Source organism: Staurois parvus, unplaced genomic scaffold (assembly GCF_062004578.1).
Source record: "Staurois parvus isolate SC_StPar_1 unplaced genomic scaffold, SC_StPar_1.0 ptg000575l, whole genome shotgun sequence".
Lineage (NCBI taxonomy): Eukaryota > Metazoa > Chordata > Amphibia > Anura > Ranidae > Staurois > Staurois parvus.
Window position 1 is genome coordinate 5,283,419 of NW_028318371.1, and position 6,425 is coordinate 5,289,843.

At 49.9% G+C, this 6,425-nt stretch overlaps 1 pseudogene; it reads right to left on the reverse strand.

Annotated features, from left to right (window-relative positions):
• Positions 1-478: 478 nt before the first annotated feature.
• On the reverse strand, positions 479-3,045 carry LOC149450373 (F-box-like/WD repeat-containing protein TBL1XR1 pseudogene; annotated as a pseudogene).
• Between the last annotated feature and the right edge of the window lie 3,380 nt (positions 3,046-6,425).

The following is a 6,425-nucleotide window of genomic DNA, read 5'->3' on the forward strand; positions in this document are numbered from 1 at the left end:
TAGGTCTATAAAGCAGCTACAAGCTCCTGAGTCAATGATTGCTGTCGCTGACACGGTCCTTCCAGGAAGCTGGAAGGAGATAGGCACGGCTAAGTAATTTGACTTATTAAGACAGGTGGGAGATACAGCAGAAAAAACAGAGGCACACTTACTCAGTTTGGCAGGGCAGGAGCGTACCACATGACCTGCTCCCCCGCAGTACAGAGATTGTTTGCCCGACGTCTCTGGCGTTCTTCAACCGTTAATGACGGTCGCGTCAATCCCAATTGCACGGGTTCGGGCATCTCGGTGGCTTCCGGGTTCCGATTCCCAACAGGAGAGGTAGACTGGAACGGAATGCTAGGTAGTACCCATGTTGGTCTCTGACCCTGGCTGGACCTAGCGTTCCCGCAATCTGCAGTCAATCTGGACGGCCAGAGTTATGAGGTCTTCTAAGGTATCGGGTATGCCCACTCTGGCTAGTTTGTCTTTAAGTGACTCAGATAAGCCCATGCAGGGCTGCATCATTCCAATGGGTGTCCCCCATCCAACGTCTGAACTCCGAGGCGTACTCTTCCGCTGCTCGGCGACCTTGTCTGAGTGTATGCAGGGCTGTTTCAGCCGATGCTGCCCGCTGCGGGTCGTCATATAACACCGCCATTGCTTTAAAAAACGTTGTTACCGAATCCAGATGTGGATGGCGGATCTCGAGTAGTCGGTGGGCCCAGCCCTGGGGTTCATCTTGCAGTAGGGATATAATGAACCCCACCTTCACAGATTCTGCAGAAAATGTCCGCGGCTGCAGCTCAAAGTATAGTTGGCATGCATTGAGGAATGCCCTGAATTTTCCTCGATCCCCATTGAATCGTTCTGGCATCGGTACACGGGGTTTCGGTGGAGGCATTGAGACCATTGCTCCGACAAGAGGTTCCGAGGGGTTCCTGGTCGAAGATGGAGTAACCGGTTTCTGAGATGTGGATGCCGGCGAGGCTAGCGTCTGAATACGACCTTCCAGATGTGTGTAACCCTCCTGTAGCATTTTAACCGCTTGGATGAGCGCCGCCAGATGTTGGCATATATCGTCCAGCGGGGATGGTCCTCTTCCAGGCTCAGTCATGGCCGTATGGTTCTGTCACGATCCACCCGGCGGTATCTCTAGCAACCCACAGAATGGGATTCCCCAGGGTGCGGGGTCTAAGCCCCAGTCTGCTTATTCACCAAGGACCCTGATGGTGGGGATGGACTTGGAACAGACTGAGACCAGGTCGGGACTCCTGAGTACACCCGACTGTGGTAGAGTGAACCACCGGAGGTATGTATCGGAAGAGAGCCTGATGTGAAGAGGCTGGCAGACCTGGGCAGTGGTGAGCGGATCCGTGCAGGATGGATGGATGACAGAGTATGTGTAGCGTAGTCAGGCAGGCCAGGTCGGTAACAGCAGAGGCAGAATGGTACAGAGCAGCGGACAGAGAGTAGTCAGGTCACAAGCCAGGTTTCAGCAACAGGAGGTCAGGTAATCAGGAGTAAGCAAAAGAATAGTCAGACGAGCCAGGGATCAGAGCAGGAGATGGTCAGCAGAGGTCAGAGTCAAGCAGGGTCGGCAACAAGGTATCTCACACAGGAACAGACGAGCAGGGAACAGGGAATGAAGACCATACGGCAATGTGAGCATTGCATGAGCTGGTTTAAATAGCCAGCCCAGCGCCAACAGGCGCGCCTGGGTCCTAGTGCCTGTCCGGCCGTCATTGGTGACAGGCGCGCCTGGGTCCTAGTGCCCACCTGCCTGTATGTCTTGTTGGGATCCTACAACTGTGCAGATTCGTGCGCCGTGGTGATCTCTGGGATTCCTGACAAGGGCCCTTGAACCCCTTGTGTATTTTATTGTATTGTTACTGTACTGTCCCATGTATTGTCTCCCATTGTAATGTACAGCGCTGAGCAAACTGTTGGCGCTATATAAATACTGTATAATAATAATAATAATGTCATCAGAACAGGATGCAAGAAGGTCACCAGTGGGATCCCACTTTATTGCGTTCCCTTCATTTGTGTGTCCCTGGAATGTTTTTATTGGCCTGTCTTGTCCCAATTTGCAGACATGAATGCACATATCTGTACTGCATGATGCAAACGTGTTGTTACTTTGCCAGTCCACATCTAACGCTGGTGCCGTGTGAAAAGGAAACTGTTGTTTTGCCCCCGTGTGTGTCCCAGATTATGGTCGTCTTGTCTACGCCTGCACTTTAAATAATATTTCCTTTCTTGTCCCATTTCAAGGCAAATATAGGTCCTTTGTGTTGCCCCAAGGTGCTTGCAAGGGTTCCCTCTTCTGTCCAGATTCTGGCAAAGCCATCATAGGATCCAGTGTCTAGAAGTGTTCCTTCACTATTCCAATCTAAGGATCCTTGTTACTAGGACCATCTTGTCCCCCCCCCTCGTATACAGTGTCTAAGGACCAGCTGTGTTGAAGCACTAGTGCTGTTTTCACTGAGATTCCATATCCGTGCCGTCCAATCACCTGACCCTGATGCCAATAGATCACTAACTGGGTTCCAGGCCCAAACCAACACTTCTGATTCCTGACCACGTAATACTACTGCTTTGCTAGATGGGATTTCTACATCTCCATCATCTTCCATCCTATCAGTGTGGTTATTTGCCAGTCCCTGTCCTCCATTCTCATCCCCGTTTGCTGCATTTTCCCCATTCTTCGCAGATGGCTGCTGGTTGTTTGCCGTTGCAGCGGCTGCCTGTTGCTGCACAAGCTTGTCTCTGTATGCCTGCTGTCTTGTCTGTACCACATCAGGTATAACTGCACCAATCAGGGAGATTCCATCGTCCTCCCGTCACAAAGTGTGCCATCCTCATCAATGCTCACTTCTGCCTCCACATACTGCAATCCTTTGTGAATGATGGAAATGAAAGCAGCAGGTGGCACCAGGGCACCATTGATATTAGACCGGCTGATATGGCTCTCTATACCAAAAGTGAATGCTGAATGGGAGAATCCCGACTCCTGCAAGTATCGCTACACCACAAAGTATCCTCATCACGGCTTATACTCATCTTTATGCCACCTAAACCAGGACTTCCCAGTAAACTGAGAAAAGACACCTTTGCAGCCTTTGACTTCAGATGTTATGGCAGTCCTTCCATGTGATGGCTGCATTAGTTTTCTTTCTTCAAGCCAATCACATCTTCTCGTCCGAAAGTCACACTCTAAAAGCCGGTATAGTACTGGAGCAAACAACAAGGGAATCTTGGCGCCGTGATGGAGGAACCGCGTGTGCACCCGGATTCGCCTTCCTTGGTTACACGTCCATCGCTCCCGGGGCAGCGGCAGCCGGTAAGCCGCTTATGTGGAGGAAGATAAGAGACGAGGGGGGGAGACAGGAAAGTACGACCCCCCCTCAGAGTTCCACAACAATAAAAAGTGTTTAGTGTTTAACCCCTCGCCTACAGAGCACTTCTACCCCCTTCTTTACCAGGCCAATTTTCAGCTTTCAGCGCTGCCGCACTTTGATTGACAATTGCGCGGTCATGCAACATTGTACCCATATGAAATTTTTATCATTTTTTTCTCACAAATAGAGCTTTCTTTTGGTGGTATTTATCGCCGCTGGGCGCTTTACTTTTTGCGCTATAAACAAAAAAATTGCAAAAATTAAAAAAAAAAAAATGTTTCTTTGTTTCTATTATAAAATTTTTCAAACAGGTAATTTTTCTCCTTCACTGATGTGCATTGATGAGTTAGCACTGATGGGCACTAATAGGCGGCACTGATAGGCAGCACTAAAGGGCACTGATAGGCAGTACTAATGAGGTGACACGGATAGGCAGCACTAATAAGGTGTCATGGATAGGGGGCACTGATAGGTGACACTGATGATGGGTACTGATAGATGGCACTGATAGGTGGCACTGACTGGCATCACTGCTAGGCACTGACTGGCACAACCACTGGGCACTGACTGGTGGCACTGACTGGCAGCACTGCTGGGCTGCACTGGTGGGTGGCACTGGTGGACACAGGTGGGTGGCACTGCTGGGCACAGGTGGGCAGAACTTGTTTGTGGCACTGCTGGGCACCGATCATCAGGGCACTGATCATCAGTGCCCTGATGATCAGTGCCGATCCCCGCTCTGACAACTGCCGGTTCTCGGCAGTACTTTCCTCACGATCTGACAGCGTGAGGAAAGTGCAGCCGAGAACCGGCAATTGAATTTCCCGGTGATCAGCGTGTCATTGGACACGTCTGATCACGTGGTAAAAGGCCGCTGTGATTGGCCTTTTACCGCATCACGTGATCAGCTGTGTCTGTAGGACACAGCAATCACGGAGATAGCTGGGTGCGCGCCGAGCGTGTTCTGGGAGGAAGTCATATGACGCCCACCCAGAACTGTCCGGCCGCAGTGTAGCCGTCATCTGGCTATCTGCGGTCGGCAAGAAGTTAAAGAATTAAAAAAAAGTTAAGTTTTAAAAAATAAAAAAGGTTTTACTGATAAAAATGTTTTAGTTTTACACAAAACAGTTTTAGTGTTAAAAAATAAATAAAACAAAAAATAGTTTATGTGCTAAAAAATAAAAACATTTATTATTGGTAAAAGATAAAAATAAAAAATATTTCATCCCCGCCCCCTTCTCTGTCCCCGCCCCCCTTCTCTGTCCCCGCCCCCTTCTCTGTCCCCGCCCCCCTCTTCCTCGCTCCTCCTCTGTCTATCCCTAACCCCCCACGTAGCTCTGGAGAGTCATTACCCCCACCGATCAAATTCTTTCTGATATGTTACTACCTCTTACTAATATTTGTATTCACTGGACACCATCAGATATGCTGCATTGTTTTCTTGGCTCTTCCCCTCCCCCTCTATATACAGACATTGATACTCTGCATACTTACCCCTGAATCTTGTTGTCAATATAATGTCTAATGCCTCCTGCTAATGTCTCCATCCCGAAGTTATAATGACAAGAAAATTGTTTGAACAAAAAAAATAAAAAATATTTTTGTGTTAATAAAAAAAAGTGTTAAAAAATAAAAAAATTTGTAGTGTTAAAATTATTTTTTTTTTAAGTGTTGGGGTTAAAAATAAACAATTTTATTGTTAAAAACTAAATAAAAACAAAATGTTTTTGTGTGAAAAAATAGAAAATGTTTTAATGTTATTTTTTTTTAAACTTCTGTGTTAAAAAAAATTACTAAAAGTTTTAGTGTTAAAAAAATAAAACGTTATTCTGTTAAAAAAATATTTAAAAAAGGTTTAGTGTTAAAAAACAAAGTAAAAAAGAAAGTTTTATTGTTAAAAGAAATACAAATAAAAACGTTTTAGTGTAAAAAAAAAATGTTTAGTGTTGCCTGTGTTGTGTATGGATTGGTGCAGGTCGGGACTACAATCACCTCCCCCTCCATACGAGGACAGGTGTGTGCTGTGGGTGGGAGTTGTAGTTCCAGCGCACGCCTGCAGTACCCATGTTCCCACACTATATGTCTCCCCCGCTCAGCCCCGCTCCGCCGGCTCTCCATCCCGGCTGTCCTCATTAACCCCTGTGTGTCCGGCGGGCAGGGTGCCGGTGGGGTGTCGGTCCCTCCTCCCCGGTGTGCTCAGTATGGAGGGATGGCGGTAGAAGGCGGGGTGCCGGTGGGGTGTCGGTCCCTCCTCCCCGGTGTGCTCAGTATGGAGGGATGGCGGTAGAAGGCGGGGTGGAGGTGCTGCTCTGGGACGGTTGGTACACAGTTGCGGGGAAGTTGTCGGAGGTCTCCCCGGTGCTGAGCGCGGACCGGTCCGGGGACAACGGGGTGACCAATGGATCGTTCCGGGGCCCCTCCGAGGCCCCCCAGCCCGAGGCCATCGCCAACCAGAAGCGGACGGTGCGGGTGGTGGAGCCGGGCGGGCTGGGGATCCATGAAGGGGGGCCGGGAGAACAAGATGCCCGTCCTCATCTCCAACATCTTCCGCGGGCTGGCCGCCGACCTCACCCACTCCCTCTGTCGGGGGCGCCATCCTCTCCGTCACTGGCACCGACCTCCGGGATGACACACGTGACGAGGGCGGGCAGGGAGGTCACCCTGGAGGGTAAGTACCACCTGTGACATGGGAGGGGGGGCATGTATGTGTAGGGGACATGGGGGGGTAAGTACCACCTGTGGCATGGGAAGGGGGGCATGTATGTGTAGGGGACATGGGGGGGTAAGTACCACCTGTGACATGGGATGGGGGGGCATGTATGTGTAGGGGACATGCGGGGGTAAGTACCACCTGTGACATGGGATGGGGGGCATGTATGTGTAGGGGACATGGGGGGTAAGTACCACCTGTGACATGGGATGGGGGGGCATGTATGTGTAGGGACATGGGGGGGTAAGTACCACCTGTGAAATGGGATGGGGGGGCATGTATGTGTAGGGACATGGGGGGGGGGAGTAAGTACCACCTATGGGATGGGATGG